Below are 25,253 nucleotides of genomic sequence, written 5' to 3'. Positions count from 1 at the left end.
TTACTGAAACCACAGGAAAACTTTTTATATTTGCAGAGCTGAACATGGGATCTGTACAGCTTTGGATAGAAATGAGCACAAAGTTCACACTTGGTATAGTAATGTGTATAACTGTCTGCAATACATTCTGGCAGAACTTAAGCAAAATCTTCAACTGTTCGCCCTTCTTGAAAAGATACACAGGCAGTGGTGTAGCAGTGTTGGAGGTGGCCCATTCCTAGCTCTTTTAGGCTCACCCACTACTCACCTCTGTTACCTGCAGCCCCCCACCCATTGTCACCACTCCAGTGTGAACTCATCCTAGCAATAACAGGCACTGGATAGTGACATCATTATACTGCATCAGGGCTGGCAAAGCTGGTTGCATCTGCTGCAGTAGGTGAGTGGCTGTGGAGGCAGGTGAGCGGAAGGTGGGCAGAGGACTGTTGAGGCAAGTTGTGGGTGAGTGTGATGGCCCTCCTCCCCCTGGTGCCACTTGGTGGTCTGTGTGCAGAATACATAGTTGTTCAATTACAGATGTGCCCTGTACACAGATTTCTGGCCTGCACTAAAACCTGTTTACCTGTACTAAAACCTGTTTTCAAATTATGCTCTGCCTGTTATAGCTAAATTGGGTGATTTAGACATGAAAATACAAGATTAGCTTTGCTGGAGAAGTACAGGGTTCATCTAGGCCAGGGGTGGGGAACCTTGGCCCTCTAGCTGTTGTTGAACTACAACTCCCATCATCCCACTGGGGATGGTGGGAGTTGTAGTTCAAAAACAGCTAGAGGGCTAAGGTTCCCCACTCCTGAGCTAGGCTAATGCTTTGTTCCCAAAATGGTTAGTAAAACTGTGCATTAGTGGAAACTACCAGCCACCACCTTGACTGTGTGGCAATCAAGGGACAACGGGAATTCCTGCCCTTACAAATTTTATTTTCTTAAAATATACTTTCATATAAATGTATTAGCTAATCACAAATAAAAGTATGGATGTGTGAATTGATTTGGGTACAAATCTATTTGTACCCGAATCTAGCTGATTCGGGCAGTTTGGAGACAGAACAAACTGCCTCTGTGGTCCATTGGCTAGATTCGGGTCCAGATCAAATCATACCAGATTTAATTCGAATTGATTCAAGATTCAGTTTCCTCTCATTAATTATCCAGATTCCCAACTTTCATTTAAAAAATAAAGCTAAGCTCTAGCCCTTGTAGAAGTTGAGTTATGGAGCAAAAAGTGTGTTCACTATTTTCAAGTGTTTGGATTCTTTTGTGTATAAAAACCTTTCCTCACTGAATCCCTATAAGGATTAATTACACACCTTCATTATTTCTCTTTATTTTTATTTATTTATTTATTTATTTATTTATTATATTTGTACACCACCCCAAACATTCCTCTCTGGGTGGTTAACAATAGCATAAAACAAGTTGTTAACATTTACAAAAACTTAAAACAATTTAAAAATTTAAAAATAAACCAGAGATTAAAACCTAAAAAATTAGGAAGCTGAGAAAGCTTGGATGAAAAGATGGGTTTTCAGGTGTTGTTGTTTTTGTTTTTTTAATGCCAGAGATAGGGAGGATCGTATCTCAGCAGGGAGCACATTCCACAATCTCTTGGCAGTGTCCGAGAAGGTCCGTCTCTGTGTGGCCACCAAACAAGTTGGCAGTAAATGGAGACAGACCTTCTCAGATGACCTCAATGGGCAGTGGGGCTCGTAGTGACTGTCTTTGGACAGTGCCAGCTGTCGACTGCCATGTGCCAATTATACCCTCCTCCCACCCGCAAGGCAGTGGGGTACTACTTAGTTTATGTTCTAGGAATTTTTTCAAGTGTTTAGACTCTTTAGTGATAACCTTTCCTCATAATGAATCTCTATGAGGATTCATGACACACTAAAGTCTCTAAACACCTCAAAGTTTCCTTAAATATAAACTGAGTAACTCCACTTCTACTAGGGCTAGAGCTTAGCTAAAAAAACAAAACAAAACTGGGGATCCATTTTACGGTTAGGATAGGGTGACTTTGAATCTCCGTTATTTCCTATGGTAGAAATATACAAAATCAGTAAAAACTAATAAAAAATAATTAGAAATCAACCAAGTGACCCACAGCCTTGAAATTCTGATGTTAAGTGGCACCCATGGCTACCTACCCAGCACCCAAATTTGTTGCCCTTTATAAGTGGTCCAAATCGATACACATCTGAATTGAATCGAATCGAATCCAAACAATCCGGGGTGATTCAGGGGGACAGATTTTGACACAAAACAAATCAGGGGTGATTTGATTCAGGCACAAATTGAATTTTTAAAAAATTGATTTGTGCACATCCCTAAAGAAAATTACCATTCTGAAGAAAATTCACAGGAAGTAAAAAATAAAACTCTCAGTTTAATAAGCAATGTCAAATATTTTTTAGAAGTACCTACATGCCAGTGAATTCAATGCCTGGCCTGGAGTAATTTGCACTTTCTTTCCAGTTGTATTTTCTTTCTTCCTCTTTCCTCACAACCAGACTTTAGATGTACTTTTTTCTGTCAGAATTTCCCTGACTTTCTAGAAGATCTTGGCCATAGGCCAAAATGACTTGTTTCTGAACTGCCCCTACTGACATCAGGAGTACTGCTTCCAATTTCAGTCAAGTGATTTCAGAACTGCAACCTCAAACAGAAGGGGATGCTCTGACACACACCATTTCATGAAAAGAAGCAATTCGGTGACACTCTCTTCTGTAAAGCAAATGAGGTTTGCACTCTTTCTGTGTGGCTTATTGTTTTTATACTCCCATATTTTTTAACACAGCAGCAGACCAAAGAAAAAAGGGTGGGGGAAAATGAAATTGAAATACACCTAACATTGTGAGGGCTCTGTTTCTGTTTCCTATCTAGTGAGTTTTTAGCTTACTTTCTTTTTAAAAAAAAAAAAGTGAGCTTATGAGATCACCTGGCATTCTGTGTGGGTATCCGTGTGTGTACTCCACTATCAACTTCACAATGCCTGAACCAATATGAACCAAATTGGGTACAGCTGTAGGTACACATAGGGACACCTCAACAGCATAGTTTGTGATGATGTCATCCACCCCGACTCAAGATGGCAAATGCATGAATGTTTGAGGTGGAAGTGGGCTAACTTGTGAGGATGGTAATTATCAATTAAGATTATAGAGAAAGGAGAGTAGGCTCCCTCTTTTGCCACAACAAGGGAATAACAGTTAAAATATATGGGATGGACAAACACTACTCACTTTGATCCAGAAATAATCCAGACCTACCAGATTATGTTTGCAGATTACCAATAATCTGGTAGACCCACATTGTTTTTTGGTGCAGGTTGCTCTACTAGGGTGGCCTGAAGTCTCCAGGAATATGCAGCATTTTCAAGATGTCTCTTGAAAACAATCCTGGAAATTTTAATAGTTTTATATTATTAAAAAAAATGTTGGAGATGGAGTTGCAGTGCATTGACCTTTTGCACCAACTATTCTAATGACCACTAGGGGCACTGGGAGTAGAGGTAGTTAGTAAGGGTCCCCTTACCTGTCCCTGCTTTACCTCTACCCTATGACCCCTGCCTTGACTCCTCAGATATGTCCTGTAGTGAGTCAGTCCTCTTTCCTTTCCTCTTGGAGAGCAGATGAGAGCATCTCTCTCTCCCCGCACCTATTCATTATGTAGCTGAGTTAGAATAGGTCTTTCCTATCTCAAATGTCACCTTAAGCGGTGCAGCAGGGAAATGCTTGACTCACAAGCAGAAGGTTGCCAGTTCAAATCCCTGCTGCTACTATTTGGGGCAGAAGCAATATAGGAAGATGCTGAAAGGCATCATCTCATACTGCGTGAGAGGAGGCAATGGTAAACCCCTCTATCAAAGGGGTTTAGTAGAGGGGTTTTCTTTTTGTATTCTATCAAAGACACCTTGATGACACACTTTCTCTCAAATTTACTTAACCAATAAACCTTATTTAGTTTAGACTATACGACAATCTCCATGCGTATTCTTAAATAGCTGCAACAACAAAGCTTTGTGCTAAACTACTTCGTAACTGGAGTGGGCAGCTTTCTCTTGGCACTTTGCTAAACAGTTACAATCTCCAACCAAAAATATTGGAAATATATCCAAGAATAGCTTCAGTCAAAGTTGGCAAGTCTATGCTCCACCCACACTTAGTTGGGCAGACCTAGTGCACCAATGTGGGCCAGTGGTTGACTTTCAGTGGTAGAATACATAACCAGGCTCATCCGCCATCATTTTGTTTGAAGTAGAGGCAGTGGCAGTAATAGCCAGGGTTTGCATTTTTTAGCCTACTTTCCTTAAGGAAAGTAATCTTATGAGATTCCCTGGCTGTGTGTGTGCATCCATCCGTCTGTCCGTCCCCACCCCCTATCAACTTCGCAATGCCTGGACCAATATGAACCAGTTGTAGGGACACATAGGGACACCTCAACAGCATAGTTTGTGATGATGTAATCCACCCTGATTCAAGATGGCAGACACATAAATGTTTGAGGTACATGTGAACCACCTAACTGATTTGAACCAAATTTGCTACATCTGTAGGGACACATAGGGATGGCTGAAGGGCATAGTTTGTAGTGATGATAAAGGGCCCATGGGCCCTTTGCACCTGCAGTACAGTAATACATGCTGAAGCAGTAGCTGTGTTCGTAATAAGAGATGACTGAACAGAAGTGTCCCAAGGTATTGCATTACCTGCGGTGAGGTACCAAATACTGCCTTGGCCAGCACAAGGATGAGCCCCCTTTCAAAACTGACCCTTGGAAGTTTTGAAATCTCAGGGAGGAGAGACGGTTCTCTTCTCTGCTTGTGTTTCTTGCAATCCTTCCAAGGAGCATGAAAGGCACTCCTCACAAAGGCTGCGAGGAACAGATTGGTCTCGAAGAACTGCTCTGAGAGTGGCAGCTTCTTGCTGCTCTGCAGGTGCTCCAATAATCCGCCACCTGAGATGACTGCCTCACTTTGCTTTATGAAAGAGCCACCCCCAAGACTCAAATTAAGAAGGAAGGCTTCAAAATAACTCCCCTCTATTTTGGAAAACAACAAGCTGTTCCAAGCAGAGCCATTTTGGAAACATATTGATTGCCCTGATGCCAGCACTTCCCACAACTAGGCAGCCATCTGCTGATCCTGCTCTTTCCTGCAGGATCAACTTACCCTGATGTCAGGGAAGGGGAAAGCAGCAAGGAGGGCTGGTATTGAAGACTTTACAGCAGCAGCAGTCAGTCAGGCATGCAAGCAGGATGACTAGATAGATAGCTTCTGTGTTAGTGAGCTGGGCTCCCTCTCGTTGCTGGCGGGAAAGTTTTGGGATGTTTTTACTTGAGAAGAGGGAGGTGACTGATAGAAGAGGATAAGTAGGTAGGGCAGAAAGCAAGTACCATTTTGAGGCCAGAATTACATGGGTCTTGATGTAATAAATGGCATATAACTTTTGAGTGGGGGTTTCTTGCTATGCTTTCAAGTCCTTCCCTGTCTGCTGTTTGAGGCCTTCCCTGTCTGCTGTTTGACTGTGTATAGCCTGATGCCATTTGCAAACTTAGATATCTCATTGCTCACCTCAAAGCCTGACTATTTATGAATAAGTTCAACAGCAAAAATGTCAATATGGATCCTTCGTCAACCGCACAGATCACAGTGAAAACAATTTTATTCTCACCTTCTGCTTCCTGTTCTTTAACTAGTTACTGATAATGAAAGCTGGACACACATCCCCTCTCAGCTGTGTATTAATAGAACCTGCATGCTGGCTGCAATATATAAAACATCTCCTGTTAATTTTTTCCCCTTCTGGTTAGACTTATGACACAGAACTGGTTTAGGCTTTCTTAATTTACACCCCACTGATATGTCTGGTTTTTTTCACTGCTACATTTGCTTACCTTGTACAGTTTTAATAAATTCCCAGTGTTGCTGAAGGGAACAGTAGGCCCACATAATAATCATGTTTGTGTTGCTGTATTTTTCTTGTATCCATGTTATTACTTATTCTTTTACTTTGACGTTCTCACTCTATTTGAGCTTAGAGATTTCCTGTGTCTCTTCTATTATGACTTTTAATCCATGTGTGCCATTGCTAATCTGTATTGTTATGTAGCATTTGAGGCACAAAGTGCTAAAATAAATGATGGTTAGGGAGACTTGGGTTAAAAAAAACACTAATCCACAAAGTTCGCTGAGTGGCCTTCAACCAGTCTCTCTGTCTTACATTAACCTACCTCATGAGATTGTTGTGTGGAGAAAAGTGGGAGGGGAAGAACCATGTATAGTTCTCTGAACTCCTTGGAGGAAGTGTGGGAGATAAATGTGATAAACACAATAAATTACTGATCAGGACTGAGATAACAAAAACACAAAACACAAAAAACACAAGCATCAAGGCAGTTCACAATGTCATTTTTCTGATTACAGGGGGGGAACCCACACCTGTTATGGTCAAGCCAGAGCTGTGAGTGGCCATACTTGAATTCAAACCAAGATGAGTGTTTTCCAAGCAAGGGGCCCTAATCTCTGAAGGAACTTCAGCTGTACCAAAGGTGGAACAACAACAACAACAACAAAAACCTGCAGCAGGTAGAAGATACTACTCTGCTGACCAGCTCGGGCAGAAGTTCAAAGTCCTGGGATTTATACCAGTCCTTGCCAGTCTCATGGCTTCATGTGCTCTTCTGATCACAAGGGATTATTTTGCACACTGTCCCTTTCTCCTTTTGTTCTTGTAGAGAACTCTGAGACCTAAGTACAATGAGACATAAATAGCAGGCTGTCCTGTCCCATAACATACTGCAGGGTCCTCTGGGTCAGATGGTTGAGTAAAGCAGTGGGGCACAGTTCAGGCAAAAAGGCAAGGTGAGATTCAGGTGGCAAAGCAAGGGCGGGTTCAGGAAGCAAGGGCAGGTTCATGCAAGACAGACAGCACCCTGAACAGAGCCACCAGACATGTTGACCAAACAGCAGGCAGAGGCAGACTGAGCCCTGTTGGCTGGGTAATCCACGCAGACAGCTGTGCAAAAAAGCCTACATATTACATTATTAGCATTTTAAATGAAAACTGACTACATCCCTTTCCTTACAAAAGGAACAATGTGGGGTTTAGGCAGAGACTGATTGGATTGGGACTGTGGAGATGGCACCAGAGCTGTCAATCATCTTTCGAAGCCCAAGGATCAGCCCTCCAGGTGGGATTCCTGAGGGAGGGGCTTTAGAATGGAGCAGAGAGTGGCAGTTAAACTGCCTAATTCGTAGCTCACAGATTTAGATAGGGTTTGGATGAGCCAGTGAAGGGACAGTTAGAGCTAGGGCTAGGATCTCTAGTGAGGGTCTCTGGGTCAGTGGGTTGCAAATTGGGGAGTGGGGAGTAAATTGTACACACCAGTGAACACCTCCAGTTAGCAAGCATGACTCTTATGTATGAATGCTGGATGTGTATGATATAGGGTTGCGTGTTTTGTATTTTTTCTGTTTCGATTTGTACCAAATCAGAATCAACCCCATTTTGTATTTTGGCCAAAATTAAGCCTTCCGAATCACCCCAGTTTTGTTTTGTATCCGAATTAATCCAAATCCAAATCCAAATTAATTCAGATTAAAACATGGGTCACATGGTCAAAAGAGTGGGTGGAGGTTATAGTGCCCAATGAGTGGAAGCTACCCCAAAAATGTCAAAGGAATTGGGCAAACCACTGATTTTTGGTGAATTTTTGAAGTTTGCACATCTTTCAGATTTTCCCCATAGGGTATGATGGAGGTTTCAAGAAAAGTAGAGCTTCACATGGGGTGGGGGGAAGGGTGGCCTAGAGTGGAGTGTGGTTGGCAGTAGTGCCCAGTTGGTACAAGGAAGCTACTACAATTTTTTCAGAGGAATTTGGCAAAGGGCTGGTTTTTAAAGAATTAATGAAGTTACATGTCTTTCAGATTTTCCTCATAGGGTATAATGGAGGTACCTGCAGTCCCATAACTCCACTTGAGGGGCACTGGGGTGGCCCAGAGTAAGTGGCGGTGTAGTGCACATAGGGTGCCACCCACCCACATGGGTTGCCATCCCAGTGCCCCCCAGGTGGAGTTATGGGACTGCTGAAACCTCCATTATTCCCTATGGGAAAAAATCTTAAAGACGTGTAAACCTCAAATTCCTAAGAAATCAGCCCTTTGCCCTATTTGGAATCTGGGTGCACCACCCTTGGGGCACTGCCACCCAACCCACTGTTTTGCCCCTGAAGCCCCACATAAACAAGTTGAAAGAGTGAAGAGAATGATGAACAACAATGACATTTAATTTGTTGGCACAGTTATTTGAGAATTTTGCAGAAGGTGGGAGCCTGTCCCTGTGGCATTAGCACAGCAGCACAACCCATTTGTGGATTCAAGCAATCTTTCAATAAAAACACTCCCTCCCCATTGAACAGTGACCACAGGTCATTTGAGATAGCAAGATAGACCAATGAACTGCCTTGGGACTATGGAACAGCTTCAAATGTTCATTTAACTGAAGTGGAGTGAGCCATAGCCCAAGCAAATCAGCCAACTGTTCAGAATGGTTGAGATTTATCATTACTGCATTTAAGAAAGTGCAAAACCATGGATCATGGTTACAAGAAAGAGAGAAGCAACTAAGATTCCTGGGGATGTCAATAGACTGACAGGGGTATTCCCCACCCCCCTCCTTTTGTCTCCTGTAGTCCCATGTGGATGACCTGTCCCTGCAATAGCAAAAGTTGTGAACTCCTGGCTTAGACATCATGTCCCACCAAATTACATTGTGGCCTAAATTACATTAGACTGCTCAACTTGGGCAACAAAACTTAGACACCACTATAACTCATAAAAATCAGAAGAAAACAAAATAGCTCTTCAAAAGACTCATGAACAAGTCAAGAGATTCTTTCTAAACCTTTGGAAAGAAAAACCTGTGTAATTTCAGAACTTTCCTAACCAGCTTCTCGAAAAGCTTCTCCACACAATTTATACCATGGCTTTTAGCAAGAGCTTTGGAATTGCATTGAGCTCTCAAAGATATTTGGGCATTTCTGTCTCAAAATGCTCTCTTCCAAATCCCTTTGCAAGGTCAGTTTGCATTTCAATCACACTGAATACAACACATACTTAACTAAACCATTCAAGCTCAAAACCTTTTTGCATATCTTATCTTCTGCTAATCACTCAGTGCCTCAGCTGGAGTGGAGAGAGTCAGAGAAGTTGATTTGAATTGCAATGATTTTCCGAAGAACAAAGCATTCTGTCTGAAACACAGTCATTTCGATTTGGAAACAAAAATCTCTGTTTTTTAATTCTTGATTTTGTTTTGGTTACAAAACATCCGAAATTGCTATTTTTGGGCACAAAACGTTTTGTACCTGAATTGAAACACACAAGCCTAGTATAATATATACACCGATCTTCAACCAGGGTGGCTGTTTCTAGTAAAAGGTATTGGAGTCATGGAATGCTTGCTGTATCCAACACAGGCACCTCAGTAACTTATAAATCTAGCCTCTGTGTAAAGGTTCTGTTTGAAACATTGTTATAGAAGCATTATGCATGTAAAGCCCTGCTTTGGCAGAAAGAAACCTTTAAGCTACTTGTACATCAATAAACGCCTTTATTTTATTTTAAAGTTCACTCAGTGTCCTGTGAGTTATACTTCTCCCCACGTAGCCCTCAGCTATACTACTAAGGGGTTGTCAGGACACAAATGTAAGCGTGAAGAGCTTGGTGGTGGTAGCGGAAGCTTGATAAAGGGAGGAAGAGATAAGAAGATCATTCTCAGTAGAACTGGCCCACAAAGTTATAAAGTTATTAACCTTTCTAGTTTTGGGAAGAGACCTCCCTCACTCGCAGGGTTTCAGAGTGGTGAGCAGGGTATGGCTCCCCACAGACACTAACTAATTCTTCCAGTGTCATTTTCCTTCTGCAAAACACTCACTTAAAGCTGCTATCCCCCCCCCCCCACCGCCAAGGAGTTCTCTGGCTTGGATTAAAATCCACACCTGAGAAGAACTTAGGTGTTGTGATGATCTTAGAGAGGAGAGCTGGTCTTGTGGTAGCAAGCATGACTTGACCCCCCTAGCTAAGCAGGGTCCGCAGTGGCTGCATACAAATGGGAGGCAATGTGTGAGCACTGTAAGATATTTCTCTCAAGGGATGGGGCCGCTCTGGGAAGAGCAGAAGGTTTCAAGTTCCGTCTCTGGCTTCTCCAAGATAGGGCTGAGAGAGATTCCTGCCCGCAACCTTGGAGAAACTGCTGCCAGTCTGTGTAGACAATACTGAGCTAGATAGACCAATGGTCTGACTCAGTATATGGCAGATTCCTATGTTCACCATGAGCTACCACAGTTCATCATCTGAGTCTGTACTTTAGCAGAATCTTTATGCAGAGCCAACCACCAGAGGATTTATAACACTTATAGTGGGGTCCTCCACTCATCCTACCACCTTACATCAGAGAATTGTTTTGATGCACTAAAAGGAGGAGGGCACTAGAAAGAACCCTCTTGAAACTTTTCTATTCATGCACTTCTCTGTTTCTTCTTTGTACATCTGGCTGTTGTATTCATTATTATATGTCAATAATCTTTCATTTTTAGAACTTTTTCCTGCCACAAGAGACTAGTAATCATGGTTTTGCTAACCATATCACATCAGCACTAGGACTCCACCTCATTGTATCTGTCTCACCGTACACAATGTTCATCTGAATAACCCATCTTACATAATGAGATACAATTATCCTTTCAATTGTTCGTTTTAAATGGTAATTGTATTTGAAAATTACTGTGCAATTTAAGAGAATCATGAAACATAATTGCTCCTTTTCAACATGTATATGTTACAGTGTGCGACCATTCTTCTAAAACTACGTACACATTTCTTTCTTTCTTTGAGAAAAAATACACCTCACTTAGTGAACATAATCTGAATAGAGATCTATTGCTCATGTTAGTCATCTTGATAATTTATTGCCAGTTATTCAGCAAGAAACATAATAAGCAATGATATAAGCAGCATTCTATTGAATCATCTTTATACGACTTAAGCAGAGGATTTTTTTTACTCTGTAATATCTATTTTAGGAATCTTTTGTCAAGTTCTTTGGGTTATGATAGTTCCCTGTTGTCACCATAGGTATTCTTAGCATTCTTTAATTCTTATATTTAAAAAACTCTGAGCTCCAAAAATGTTATGTTTGTTTGAGGCAACAGCTGGAAATTCAGGAGAAAAATAAAATTTAAATGCAGGATTATAATAATAATAATTATTATTATTAATTCGATTTCTATATTTCATGCTTTGCTTCTACAGGAAACAACTGGAAACCCAAGAACCAAAATGGAGGGACATAAGAGCATATGAGGAGTCCTACAGCCATTTCTTCCTAAACAGCATATTTGTGACCCAAAGTGCTGATATTTCTTTCTCAGGGACAAACTAGGTGACATGAGAAGCCCCTCTCTTCACATTTTTAAAATAGCAGATGCAAAGGATCCCAGATTGGGATGATGGTGTGGAAGGAAGGGGGCCTTAACCCATGCCCTTTTCTTCCACACTATTTTCTTGACAAATACGGTATTTCCCACCTGGAGTTGCGATTTGCATGGGATGTGCACAGAATCGCCAGTGGTGGTTTGGTTCAAGTATGAACCAAATTTGAACCAAAATGCCAGTCCATGAACCAGTTCATTAGAACTGGCTGGGCGGTTCGGTTTGTGCACATGAACTGGGTCAAACCAGTTTGACCTAGTTTGGGATCGAGATGCTTGTATGGGGGATCCAGTAAAGGAACTCCCCCCCCCACTTGGGGTGGTGGTGGTCCAGTTCAATTCAAACTGCTGGTGGACCAGGTTCAATTCAAACTGCTTCTGCACACCTTTACTATTTGCCCATAGCAGCTCCCAAGAGAAATAGCTTATAGCTATTGCTGTATTGGAGGGCTTCATAATTAAAATAGTGTATGTCAGGGGGGATTAAATCCCCACTCTCCACACCATACTTCTACTTAAAATAAAATTATTCCTCTTCATGTGGTTTGGGCTATAACGGCTTTCTTTTTTGCTTCTCTGTTTCTCCTTTCCACTATTCCTGAGCTGATGGGTAAACCGCAAAAAGATTTCTACATCATGGCAGTATTCAATGTTATCTTCTCTCTTCCCTGCTTCAATCCCCAATTTGTTTGATCAATAAACTTGATTGGTGTGTGTGAAATTACAAGAGCCAGGTTCTAAACACTTCATGCAGAAAATGCTACCCTGTCCCCTGTACTCCAACTAAGAATGAAATTTGACAAAGGTGGGAACAGCAGTTGTGAATGCTTTATAAAGGTGGCTTTCTACATGCACCTCCTTGTTGTCTTTCATACTTCTGCTCCTCATTGCCTTGGGAGGTTCCTAGTGTGCTGAAGAGAGCAGGAGAGGCAGCCCCCTACTGTCTTTGTACATAATGGCATTCATGATATATTCTCTTCATTCTCTCACACACAGGTTTTTATCTCCCCTGAAGCCAAGCTGTTTCCCAAAGAAAATTTCTGGTGCCTACTTTCCAGATAATTGCATCTTTTCTGTGAAATGTAGTGGAAAGAAGATCGAATTCTTGATTTTTTTAAAAAATCATCTTATATCTATATGTGGATATTTAGCATACTTTCCTTAAGGAAAGTAAGTTTATGAGATCGCCCAGTATTCATTAAGGCTATTCTCATGCCCAGAGGCAAGGCAGCCAGGTGAGGGGCAGGAGGAGAGGCTGCGCTTAACTTACCGCATCCCCAGATTATCTCCTTACCCTCCCCACTGCCTCCAGGCCACACAGCTCATGTGCACGGCTCTCCTGGAAGCTGGGACAATGCATCACCATCTCTGGGAATCCCATAGTGCACTCTGCAATGAGTGTGGTACACTGAGGGTTTCTTCCCAAGTCAGACAGGTGCTCTAGGTACCCATCTCTGTCTCCTCTGTGTCTGTGTCTGCTTGGGCTGCAAGCAGCCTAAGCAAACAGATAATCTCAGCCAACAGGTTAAGGGCACGCTCATGCCCTTAACCCTGGCTAAATGTCAGGTCAAAAAGGCAGGTTAGGTATAGCAGCAGCACCGGGATCAACCTCAGCCCTGTTGCTTCACATAAGCAGGCTAACCCAGACTGGGCTGCCCTAGCCTGGGTGAGGCTGCTTGTAAAAATGATTCAAGATGGTGGACATGTGGACATTTGAGGCATAAGTGGGCTAACCAATAGCTGCCTAACCAATTTGAACCAAATTTGCTACAGCTGTGGGGACACATAAGGGTGGCTCAAGCACTTAGTCTGCAATGATGTCAATTACCTTGATTCAAGAAGATAGATGTGTCAATGGTTGAGGCATAAGTGGGCTAAGATATGGACAGCCTAACCAATTTGAACCAAATTTGGTATAGTTGTAGTGAGTGACACATGGGGACACCTCAATGGCATAGTTTGCGATGATGTCATCCACTCCAATTCAAGATGGCAGACTTGTGAACGTTTTAAACTGAAGAGGACTAACTTGTGAGGATTGTAATTATCAGTTCAGATTATAGTAAAAGGAAAGTAGGCAGATCAGTTCTTACCAGGATAACTTGTTTGTTTTTATCAAATAACTAATTTTCTTCCTATTAAGACTGCTCCAAGAAATGAGAACCTACTAGGGGTGTGCAATTCGGGGTTTTGGCGATACGGTTCAGGACCCGAACCGAATCACCCCTGTTCTGTTCTGTGCCCGAATATGGGCTACCTGAATCACCCCTGATTTGGGTAAAAAAATGGGTCCCAGGGGCAAAATAGTGGAGGGGGTGGTAGTGCCCAATGGGTGGAGGCTACCACCCAGATGTCAGGGGGATTGGTCAAAGGGCTGATTTTTGGTGAATTTTTGAAATTTTAGTGTCTTTGGGGCAGATAGGGAGCATAACATGGGATCTGGGTCAAAAGAGTCAGATGGGGTGGTAGTGCCTAATGGGTGGAGGTTACCACCCCAATTGCAGAGGGATTGGGAAAAGGGCTGATTTTTGGTGAATTTCTGAAGTTTACACATCTTTAAGGTTTTCCCCCATGAAGGGTGTATTGCTTCATGTCGGGGGGAAAGGGGTGTCCTAGTGCCAGGTGGGGTTGTTGGTAGTGCCGGGTAGGGACAAGGAAGCTACCTGAATTTTTTCAAAGGATTTGGGCAGAGGGCTGATTTTTGGTTAATTGTTGAAGTTCACGCATCTTTAAGGTTTTTCCTCATAAGTTATAATGGAGCTTTCAGCAGCCTCATAAGTGCACTTGGGGGGTGCTGGGGTGGCCCAGAGAGAGTGGTGGTGTAGTGCACATAGGGTGCCAACCACCCCCATGAGTTTCTAACCCATGGGGTACAGGGTTCTGTTGTTTCAGAGGTTTTCTGAGTGTGGATTCTATGATAGCAAATTAGAGTGGATTCATGGTGTCTCATTGAAAATCTCATTTGCTATCATAGAATCCACACTCAGAAAACCTCAGAAACAACAGAACCCTGTACCCCATGGGTTAGAAACCCATGGGGGTGGTTGGCACCCTATGTGCACTACACCACCACTCGCTCTGGGCCATCCCAGCAGCCCCTAAGTGCACTTATGGGGCTGATGAAAGCTCCATTATAACTTATTATGAGGAAAAACCTTAAAGACACTAAAACTTCAACAATTAACCAAAAATCAGCTCTCTGCCCAAATCCTTTGAAACAACTCAGGTAGCTTCCTTGCCCCAACCTGGCACTACCACCAACCCCCATTCTCTAGGACACCCCTTTCCCCCCGACATGAAGCGATACACCCTTCACGGGGAAAACCTTAAAGACGCGTAAACTTCAGAAATTCACCAAAAATCAGCCCTTGGCCCAATCCCTCTGCAATTGGGGTGGTAACCTCCACCCATTAGGAACTACCACCCCACCCCACTATTTTGCCCCTGGCACCCAAAATTCAAGCAGACGTCACTTCAAATAGACGTCATAGCTCAAAACGGAGGGGGGGAAAGAAGGCAAAAAATGGAGGTCCAAATCACCCAAGTTTTCGGGCCCGAAATTCAGGTGATTCGGCTCGTGCCTGAAATTTCTCGGATCTTTTCGTGGGTGATTCGGTTCGGCCCCAAATCACCCGAAATTCACTGTTTCGGGCACAGATCGTTCTGTGCCCGAAACGTTTTGCACATCCCTAGAACCTACCTAATGGTGCAGCAGGGAAGTAGCTTGCCTAGGGAGCAAGAGGTTGCTGGTTTGAATCCCCACTGGTATGTTGCTAAGACTATGGGAAACACCTATATCGGGCAGAAGCGATATAGGAAGATGCTGAGAGGCATCATCTCATACTACATGGGAGATGGCAAAGGTAAACCCCTCCTGTATTCTACCAACGAAAAGCACATGGCTCTGTGGTCACCAGGAGTCGACACTGAGCCGATGGCACTACTTTGTAATGGGAGATAACCATAATTCTTCCACAATGACCTGCCATGAATCAGGTAATAAGAAGCCCCCTCCCCTTTGCACTTAGACCAAAAAGAGATAAGATTCAATAAAATGAAGTTAAAGGTGTGTATTGATTATCAATCTGTGAATTTAGAATATACGTAGCTGAAAGGTAAAGAGGATTGGCTTTCCACCCTCTACAGTGTAGAAGCTAGGGCCATTCTGCCAACAGATGCAAGTCGCTAATCCCATGTGTGGCAGCTCTCACGAGAGTTCAAGAGCAGAAGCACCGTGGTGAGTGGGGGTCCCATATGCAGTGGGGGTTCCATATGCAGATAGGGAGGAGGACCCTGTGATGATAAAGGTCAGTTGGAATGCAACTGTTACTGGTCGGAAGATGTTCTTGATTGTAGAGGAGAGGAATCTATATATATGGATAGTGGGCAGAGGGATTCTTCACAGAGGGTCTGTGAAGAGAGGGATTGTGTGGGAGGAAAGAGCCTCTTCAGGAGGAGGAAGCTGCTATTGTGTGAATTAGATGAGCAAACAAGATGAACAAGATCTGTTAACTCAGGGAGGGAGGGGGAGGGAGAAAGAAAAGAAGGGAGGGGAAGAAAGACAGAAGGGAAGAGCGAGTGGAGGAAAGAGAGGAAAAAAGAAGGGAAGGGAAGAGAGAAAGAATGAAGGGTGAGGGATGGGCCCGAGCCTGTCAGCAGCCTGAGGGGAACGAGTGGCCATCATGGGGCCAATTGGCAGCAAGGAAGTGCCCAGTTAAACACTGCTGCTGTTTGAGACTACCTACCGAGGCCATTAGCAAAGGTGGGGAGGCAGGCAAGGGATGGGCCTGGGCCTGTTAGTGGCCTGAGGGTATTGAGCAGCCGTGGCGGCAGTGAGGAAGGACCCGGTAGACCACTACTGCTGTTCCTGTGGGGAGCAGCAGGGCTTGGGTGAGGGTGGGGAGGTCTCTGGGGATAGGGAGCTGCAGCTTGGATGATAGGCGCCAGCAATGCTTCAGCTATGAGCAAGAAGGGTGAAGGGGATGGAGTAAAGGGACTGAGGAGTAATAAGGGGGTGAGGGGGATGGAAGCAACTGGATTGAGGAGGAGGAGGAGCAGGAGTGTAGCTCAGGTGAGGGTGGAGAGACCTCTGAGATGGGGTCTGTGGCAGGGGGTGAATGGAACACTCAAGTACTAGCGCGAGATGCTCTGCGCAGGTTAAGCTAGTTTCTAATTAATCTAACTGATTTAATTTGCTAAATGTTTCCACTCTAGATTTCTCATTCTCCTTTTTAAAAATCAAAAGGATCAGTTTCTTAATAAGCATATTTTGCACATCCTATTACTTGTATATTCCTAACTTTCTTGTATTAGCTATAGATATTTATAGAGAGAATTGCCATTTCAAAAGAAGCCCTTGTCTTTGTTGTACTATGATGTATTTTGCTTCTGTTATTTAAAAGATAAGACAGACAGTAATTTGTGACTGGATGGTCAGCAAAACAGAATATAAAATAGATATGAGATGCAAGCAGCAGTCATTGTAGAGGTGGACAAAGAAGATTATGGGAAGTGAGGCTCATTCATTTGAATATCTGATATTTATGTACATTCTTATCTCCTGCTGCCTGCTAAACTGTAATTGCTGTACTTAATGCACAGATAGTTGTACTATGAATAAATTGTGTGCCCATTTTTCTTTAAATTCTAATTATTTCATTAAGTGCTTTGAGGGCATCATTAATTCTGATGATATAAAAGGGGTTTGATTAGCCAGGCTATTAAGTATCTTATTTTTAACTACTGGTAAGGGACAAGAAATCACTTTCTGAACTACAGGGGCCTGTTCACACAATTGCTCAAATCTTTAATGTGGATTACCAACATTAGTGTGATTGTGTGAGCCCATGCCAAGGTGATTTATGGCCCAAGATGAATCTGAGATTCCTGTTGTGAAGTGAATTCACACAATCAGTCTAATGTCAATAACCCACATTAAACCCAGAATTGAAGAATTGTGTGAACTAGGTCAAGTTATTTGCTAAACTCTCACCCCATTCATAAGACCATACATACCTGGGTACAACCTCTGCCCTGAGTATGGATGGTTGTGCGAATAGGTGAGTGCACATGATAATTCAAACAACCATGTATACCCAAGACAGAGACTGTACCCAGATATGTATGGTTGTGTGAATGGGGTGTCTTAGTATCAAACAACAAGTTACATGCTTAACACTAACATGTTTGTTTTGTTAAACTAAATAGCACACGATCAGGCCCTCATGGATTGGAACTATGCGTGTGCATCTATGAAATTTAACTCTGCTTTCACTGATCCTCATTGGCTCAAGAGTCCTATGATTGGTATTTGTCCAGAGAAAAAGGTTCCTATTTGTGTCAATGGGAGTTTTTCTCCTGGGTAAATACCAGCTGTAATGGAGGTCTTTAAGCATTATTAATTCTGATGGTGTAATCTGGGTTTGATTTGCCAAGTTATTTAGTATCTTACTATTAGGTATTGATAAGAGACAAATTAATTTCCAACTCATGATAGTCATGTTAATCTGTTGTAGAGCAATAACAACAAAAATCCCAAGATGTCTAACAAACCAGAAAATTCATGGTGGTATCAGCTTTTTTCAGTGGTTCGAGACAGAATCAGTGGTCTGATTACAAAGAAAAGAGAGGCTGCATTCGCATGTAATGCAAAACCAGAGTTAAACAGGGCAGAGGTTGGAACTGAGTTCCATCTGAATGCGTGCAACTGTGATTTTGTGGCAAAAGCAACCTGTGGTTTGCCTCTCCAAAATCCAGTTTGAACCTTTGGTTTGTAGTAAGTTTCGCCACCCCAACCTGGGGTTTGGTGGTGGTAGCATTGCCCACACACTGCAAGAAGACATGAGACATGTATGGTGGGAAAAGGGGCCACAATTCTATTAATGAATTCAAAATGTAACATTAAAGTAAACTGGGATTGGCTCTCCCCTCCTACAGTGTGGAAATTAAAGGTATGCACTCACAATGCCTTGCCTAAAGCGGATGGGCGACACACCTTTGCTCCAGACAGCCCCAATGCTCTAAAGCTGCCCATCTTAGCCGATCTAAGGTCAGGCCTCTGCCATAGCAGCACCCAACTCAGCAGCCACACAGCATATCCAGAGAGCTTAGCCTGACAGAGCAGATTGGGCCAGGCCAGAGTTCCCTGAGCCATGCAGCATCTAGGGAGTTGACCTGCCTGATCTATATCTAAACCATTACCTGAAGGTGCTCACCAAATTCATATGTTATTCCCCACAACACTGTACCTGTCAAATTGTGACTGGGAAAAGGAACCTCAACTAGCTAACTAAACAAGGTACAGTCAGAGGCAGGAGGAAAAGGATGTGAACCTCAGGCCAACCAGGTGAGTGCCCAAAGAATTCCTGCCCAGCCCCCAAAGGCAACCAGCCAAGCCCAGACTGTACCCTAGGGAAAGGAGGAAGGGTGCCTGCTAATAGTGAACTGAGGAGGCTAGGCACTGATGCAGGAGTGAGGCTGAAGCCCTGCCTGGGCCCAGAAGCCAATGGGCTCCCTAGAAGCCTTGTGCTTCTTGTCAGGAGGCTGGGGCAAACCAGCCGTGCAGCCCATTTGGGCAGCGAACAGCTAGATTATGTCCAAATGTGGATGGTGCCATAACTGTGGTTTTGTTTGCTTTCTGGAGCCACAATCATAGAGACAATGGCAGAGACCCGCCTGGGATCGCATCTGCTCCATACCAGTAGCACTTCTTGCTGGCCGCCTCTCTGAGCACTCACCCAGCCCCTCCTGTTTCTGATCAAAACAAAGCAGTTGCAGGGCAACAGGGACACCACCACGTTCCATCCCAAGCTTCAAAGGCTGTCAAGTGGCAAAGTTACACAGGGGCATTCCCTCTTCCCACTCTGTCCCTTGCAGCCCCCTCCTGGCAATCAGGAGAGAAAGCAGATGTGATGTCAAGACAGGCCCTAAGTGATTTGCTCCCCCAAAATGAGGTGATGATAATGTATGTCCACAAGCACACCCCTTGGCAGGGTGGGAATACCCAGGGTTGGGTTTAAAAGGCATCTCCAACCAGGGATTATTGAATGGCCAAGGACTTTTTTATGTTGGGGAAGGGGGGCCCAAGCTGTTTGGTCCCTAGGCTTATTCCCGAGAAGGTCTGGGCAGCAGGCTCAGCATTGCTTCTGTGAAAGGAGCAATTCCTCATATGCGATGAGGATGAATGCTGATCTGGAGTGGACCACTCATTCATGAGAATATAAGGTCATGGGGATTCCCCTTCACAACTCATGAGAAGAACCATCTGTGGGGACAGGGGTGTCAGGCAGAATCACTAATAATCTGTGGAGTCAATCCCCCTTCTCCCATGGACTGCTCTCTCACAAGAGTGTGAGGCCATGGGGGCCAGATGAGATGACACCCATCCAGGTTTCTCTGTATAAAAAAACCTTGGGAATGGGTACCCCAGCAACAGCTCTCCCTTTCTTGGTGACTGCCACCAAGAAGCTGTCAAAGCATGCCCTCTGCCAACCCGTCTGCCCATTTGAATATGTCCACCTTTTGTTTGTGACCAGAATGGCAACCTGGCTCTCCTGGGGTTGTTGGAAATTGGGGCTCCCCTCTCCCCTGATTCCCCATGGTGGCAGATCTGCATATGGCACAACACTGGCCCACACATGAAGATTTTGAATGAGAGTAAAGATCCATCCCTACATCTGCTGTTTCCTCAGTCTGCACACATAGCTGGGCTCTGACATGTGGAGTGCCAAAATCTCTTTTGGTTGCATGAAAGGCTTCCCAGGGAAGGTGGAGGTTGCAGTGCAAAGGCTCTATCATTAACCAGAGAAGGGGGGCCCATGCAAGCGGAGCCCCTTTAGCTGGGTTAGCTCAACTCATAAGTGCACTGTCCAATCAAAAACCTAAGGTTTTTAAGACTAAGGTCCTCCCCATTTGACTGGCCCTCTCATGAGAGTGCTAGTCCACTGGCAGCAAGCCACCATAGGAGCAGGAGTGTAGTTTGGTCTGTATGAACTACTTTGCCAGGGTGAGCCCTCACAAGAGCATCCTAGGTTATGGTAGGACAGACCCCCCACCCTCGGATCCTTGGTTATGGTGGGACAGACCCCCCCACACACACACTCAGAACCTAGGTTATGGTGGGACAGACATCCCCACCCCCGGATCCTAGGTTAAGGTGGGATAGACATGCCTGGATCCTATGGTGGGAGAGGACCCCCCCCCTCCCGGATCCTCATATACACATCCCTTCCCTTTCCTGAGTAACTGGGAAATAGTGTCCCAATAACCCCCCACCAGAAATTGTGCTTGTGCAAGACAGTTTTGTTTTGGGGTTCTTAGGAGGGCGGCAGTGCAATTGCTGCCAGAAGAAGCACTGGCATGACATGGCATTTAAAGGGATGTAAATGCCCTTTCCCTGCCCAGGGCAGGAGGACCATTCTGAAAAGGAACAATCGCACTTAGCACACTCCCTTGAAGGTCATGGTCAGTGGCAGCCACTCTAGTGATGTGCTGACTCTGGTGACGTGATTGCTATGGAGCTTGCTAGGATGCAGCCTCAGCCGACAAGGAAGAGGGAGAGGCTCCCCTGCCCTGAAACCATAGATTGCTGAACTGGGCTGGACAAACATCTGCTATGCAATTCACAGAAAAATTAACCATGGGTCCAGTGACCTCCGGTTTCACATTATGTGCAAATGCAGCCAGAGAGAGAGTGTGTATTTGTGTGTGTGTATTTGTGTGGCAAGAGACAGCAATTGGTGTGTGTCACAGTTCTATGAAGAGCACAAATGAATACAAGATCCACGTAGCACAAGTGTGACTCAAGCCCGGCTATGGGTAATTGGTGATGAATGAGCAGAATAAGAACAACATTGTAGATAAACACCTAGCCATTCTTGGGATTTGTTGAGACCACGTTCCACTGTGTCACATTTGCTAATGAATCCCAATTTTGCAGTTTTTGCAGTAGCCTTAATGGAATTTTAAGATAATCAAACATTCTTGGATGTTTACAGTAAACATTGGAATAAATTTTTTAAAGGACTTTGGGATGCTGAGTCCATTTTTAGTGTTTGACAAGCTGCATCTATTGTATTTAAGCTTTAAAAGTCAGGAAAACAAAATTGCTGCTAAAGCAACAATTAGCATATTATGTTTATGTTTATGGCATATTTGTATATTATGTTTATGGTAGATTATTTAGACACCATTTCCCCCATAATGCTGATCAGTGTTTAATCCAGTGGTCATGCCCATTGAATGTTTAGGGGAGTTTACAAATGCACAATACATCCAAAGAGAACTGCTGTCAAAAAGTTGGTCAGAACCATTGTTAGAAGATGGTAGTTCTGTGGGAGTTTCTATATAACAATTAAAAAAACCCATAACAGATCCATCCAACACTGCATAAGAATATAATCTAAAATTACTGTTTTCCCTATATGAAACCAAATCAAATGTTGTTACAGATGTCACCTGGATGTGGCAATGCTGTGCATTCACATCAAGGAGCATTGTTCCGTCATTATAGCAACTGTTATCAGTGGCTGTATAGTTACAGGCTATTGTGTGTGTGGTATGAGATAGATTTCTTACACTTCAGTCTACACATGCATTCGCCTTGTGATAGAATACCAAGTGATCAATTCCATCCATAAAACTGGGGCAGAAGGTAGAGACATGAGGAGCACAAGTGAGATCTCCTCCATTCCATGGTCTCAGGAGGAGGTTGCTTTGGGTATCGGAATGTGTGCTTTTTGCTACACCGCTGGAAAGACTAAGAGCCGAGTCTCCTGATCAGTGAGACCCAGTTTGTAAAGGTGAGTGGGGAGAGCAGCTCGCTCTCCTCACAGATGAGCAGGGCGGGAGCCCTGGGCAGCCGGATCGGCCGCCCACACAACTGCTGGCTCCGTGACAGAGCTGGCAGGGGCTAGGGAGTTCGGTGGGGGCGCGGCCCCAGGAAGCTCAAGTGTGCCCTGCACGGGTGCAGAGACCCCTGAGCCGGGAGGCTGGAGAGACCCCCGAATATCTCTCCAGTATCTCCAGGGATACTGGAGAGACCCCGGAGCCGGGAGGCTGCTTTTCAGCCTCCTGCCAGGGGTCTACTCATGAGTAGCCGTGGCACATAGCCGCACCACAGCTACTCATGATTTTAAAAACCGGGTTTGCGGAGCCCTCGCTCCAATTTAAGGGGAGGGCTAGTTTGGCGGGTTAACCACCAGGAAGCCACTGGGCTCTCCTGAGAGCCCAGTGGCTCCCACGATCAGGCAAAATCGGGCTAGGCTCACCTAGCCCGATTTCACCTGATCGTGGGAATAACCCCACTGTATCACTTCTTGGCAGAAAGGTCTCTGAGGCACAGGATTTGACAAACATGACCAACCATCCCTTTCCCACCATGTTTATATTTAGCACACTGAAAGCCTTCTGGCTGGTCAATTCTGTATCCTTGGCAGTTTGGTTATCCAGGTTACCAAGATATCAGAAATGCTCGTGGCATTGCTGAAAGCTTTCTAGCATGTTTGCTTGCTATGCCTGGCCATAGGAATGAGTATCATTGCTAGTATTAGCATGAACTGCAGGAATAGTTTCTAATGTTTATATTTCTTGTTGAAATAGTAATAACTCCGCAATGGAATATAGTGGCCAACATAATGTGCAGCACACTGCCAATCCAAGAGAGAGGTGCATACGCTGCTTCCAAGGCAATTTGCAGCCTGCCTACACTTGCACTGCTTATAAAGGCAGGGAAGTTCTTTGGTTATTAAGGAGTGTCATTGCAGTTGCAATACTTCTCCCGCTGGGAATGTTGGAAGTGCAATGGCACACTCCTTAGTGGGCACAGAGCAGCCCTGCCTTTGGAAGCAGTATGAATGCTCTGCACAGTGCCCTAGAAGCAGCACACACACCTCTCTCTTGGGTTGGCAGTGTGCTGCATGGCATGTGAGCCACTAAGGTCATTCACACAACCACAAGGGGAGTTGGCTGGCGCGGGGGGGCACACAAGCCTACCTGCCTTCCCCCAGATGACCATCTGACCACCAGGGCTCCACCATGTGCATAGACCTGGAGGGGAGAAAGCAAGCTGGGAATCCCACAATGCACCATACAAGGAGCATAGTGCATTGGGGAAGCTCCATGATGCCTGGCCACTCCTTCTTCCCTGCTCTATGACAGGCATGGCTGCCAGCTGCCAAGGAGCAGTGCTGGGAGTGGCGGCAGTGCACATGACCAGTGGGTGAGGTAGGAACGGGTTTGTTCTCCTCCTATCTCATTTTTAACTTGGGTAGCCAATCTGGGCTAACCAGGGATGGAGCTTCTGCCTCATGAGAGCTGCCATTGCTGCTGAAAAAAGAGCTACCTGGGTAGAAGATTGTTAATCCAGGTAGCTCTGGCCGTGAGAACAGCCTTACTGCCTTTACTTACAAGCTCTTTTCATACTCTGGCCAGTGCCGTTCCTTCAGTTTGACAGTTCATCCAAGGTGAATGCATGCATAGTGCTACCGTAACACAATTTTGTATTCATCAGAGTGGATCAAGAAAAGGCAGTAAGGCTATAAGAAAACGGAGCCAAGACCACTTGGGGCTATTGTGTGCTGCAACAGGAGTCGCACAGCTCCCGGCAGCAAACTTTGCTAAGGGCGGTTAACCCTCCCCTTAGACGAGGTGAATGGAGCAAGTGCTCTGTTGTTAACCTCATCTTTTTACTCGTACATTGCGGATGATACACGAGTAGATCCCCAACCGAGAGGGCTTGGAGGTCTTTCCAGGATGCCCCATGCACTCACACGGGGCATCCTGGAACTTCCAGGGGCCACATGGCCCCCGATCTCTGCAGCCCCCGCTGGCTCCATTACAGAGCCGGCAGGCATGTGGGTGGCTTATCCAGCCACTCAGGGCTGCCCCCTTGATTGTCTGTGTGGAGAGCGGCTAAGCCCACTCTCCCTGCAAACCCCCTTACAGCCCTTCACACTAATCGTGTGAAGAGCCTCATTATGTTGGACAGTACATGCTTTCAGGTTTCTGTACACATGTGCATATTTTTCTGAGAATGACTGTACATGCATTCCTTTTAAAAGTGAACCTGGGTACAGAACCCTTGAAATGCAGGGTGCAGATGGGAAGTGTACTGCTAATGCTATTAACAATTATATACCATTTTCCAACATAAGTTCTCAATGTGATTTACATAGACAGAGAAAGATGTTTCCCTGTCTCAAAGAACTCACAATTTAAAACCAGTATGGTAGACGTCAGCAACAACCACTGAAGGAATATAGTTGGATAGCTGCACATGCATTAAATATAACATTTGAATAACTGTATGTGCATACACTGTATACAAATTATATATGCATTGACAGTCACATAAAATGTGAACAGGGCTTAAATAGACCCCCTGAAGAACAGTGCTGGGAGTTTAACTCTCTGCCCCCAGCATAGCCCCTCAGCTGCTATTTATCTTAGAGAATAGCTCCAGTTGATGCAAATCAGAGCTCCCCCCCCCCCCAGTTTATATAGGAATCACAGAAAGTTTTAACCCCACAGACACACTGACATGGTTGCAATCCATAGGGGCCGGATCTAGATGCTGTATAGTTTAACAAAACAAGTGTGTGAGTGTTAGGCAGGTAACATGTTGTTTGATCCTAAGAGTTGAGCAAACAGCAACATACAGGTGACATCTCTGTCGTTCTGAAGGTGATTTCTTGTCCCTTACCAGTACTTAGCAATAAGAAACTTAATAACCTGGCTAATCAAACCCAGGTTATATCATCAGAATTAATG

The 25,253-nt window shown here is 44.4% G+C and overlaps 1 long non-coding RNA gene across 1 annotated transcript; it reads left to right on the top strand.

Moving 5' to 3' along the window:
- The first annotated feature begins 378 nt into the window (after positions 1 to 378).
- LOC128325955 (uncharacterized) lies at positions 379 to 6,701 on the top strand. The gene is made up of 2 exons (XR_008307763.1): positions 379 to 441; positions 6,421 to 6,701. It is a non-coding gene; the product is annotated as an uncharacterized LOC128325955 (long non-coding RNA).
- The last annotated feature ends 18,552 nt before the right edge of the window (positions 6,702 to 25,253 follow it).

Source organism: Hemicordylus capensis, chromosome 5, assembly GCF_027244095.1.
Source record: "Hemicordylus capensis ecotype Gifberg chromosome 5, rHemCap1.1.pri, whole genome shotgun sequence".
NCBI classification, from domain to species: domain Eukaryota; kingdom Metazoa; phylum Chordata; class Lepidosauria; order Squamata; family Cordylidae; genus Hemicordylus; species Hemicordylus capensis.
Note: the sequence above shows the minus strand (reverse complement) of the source record. Positions and strands in the feature narration are given on the sequence as shown.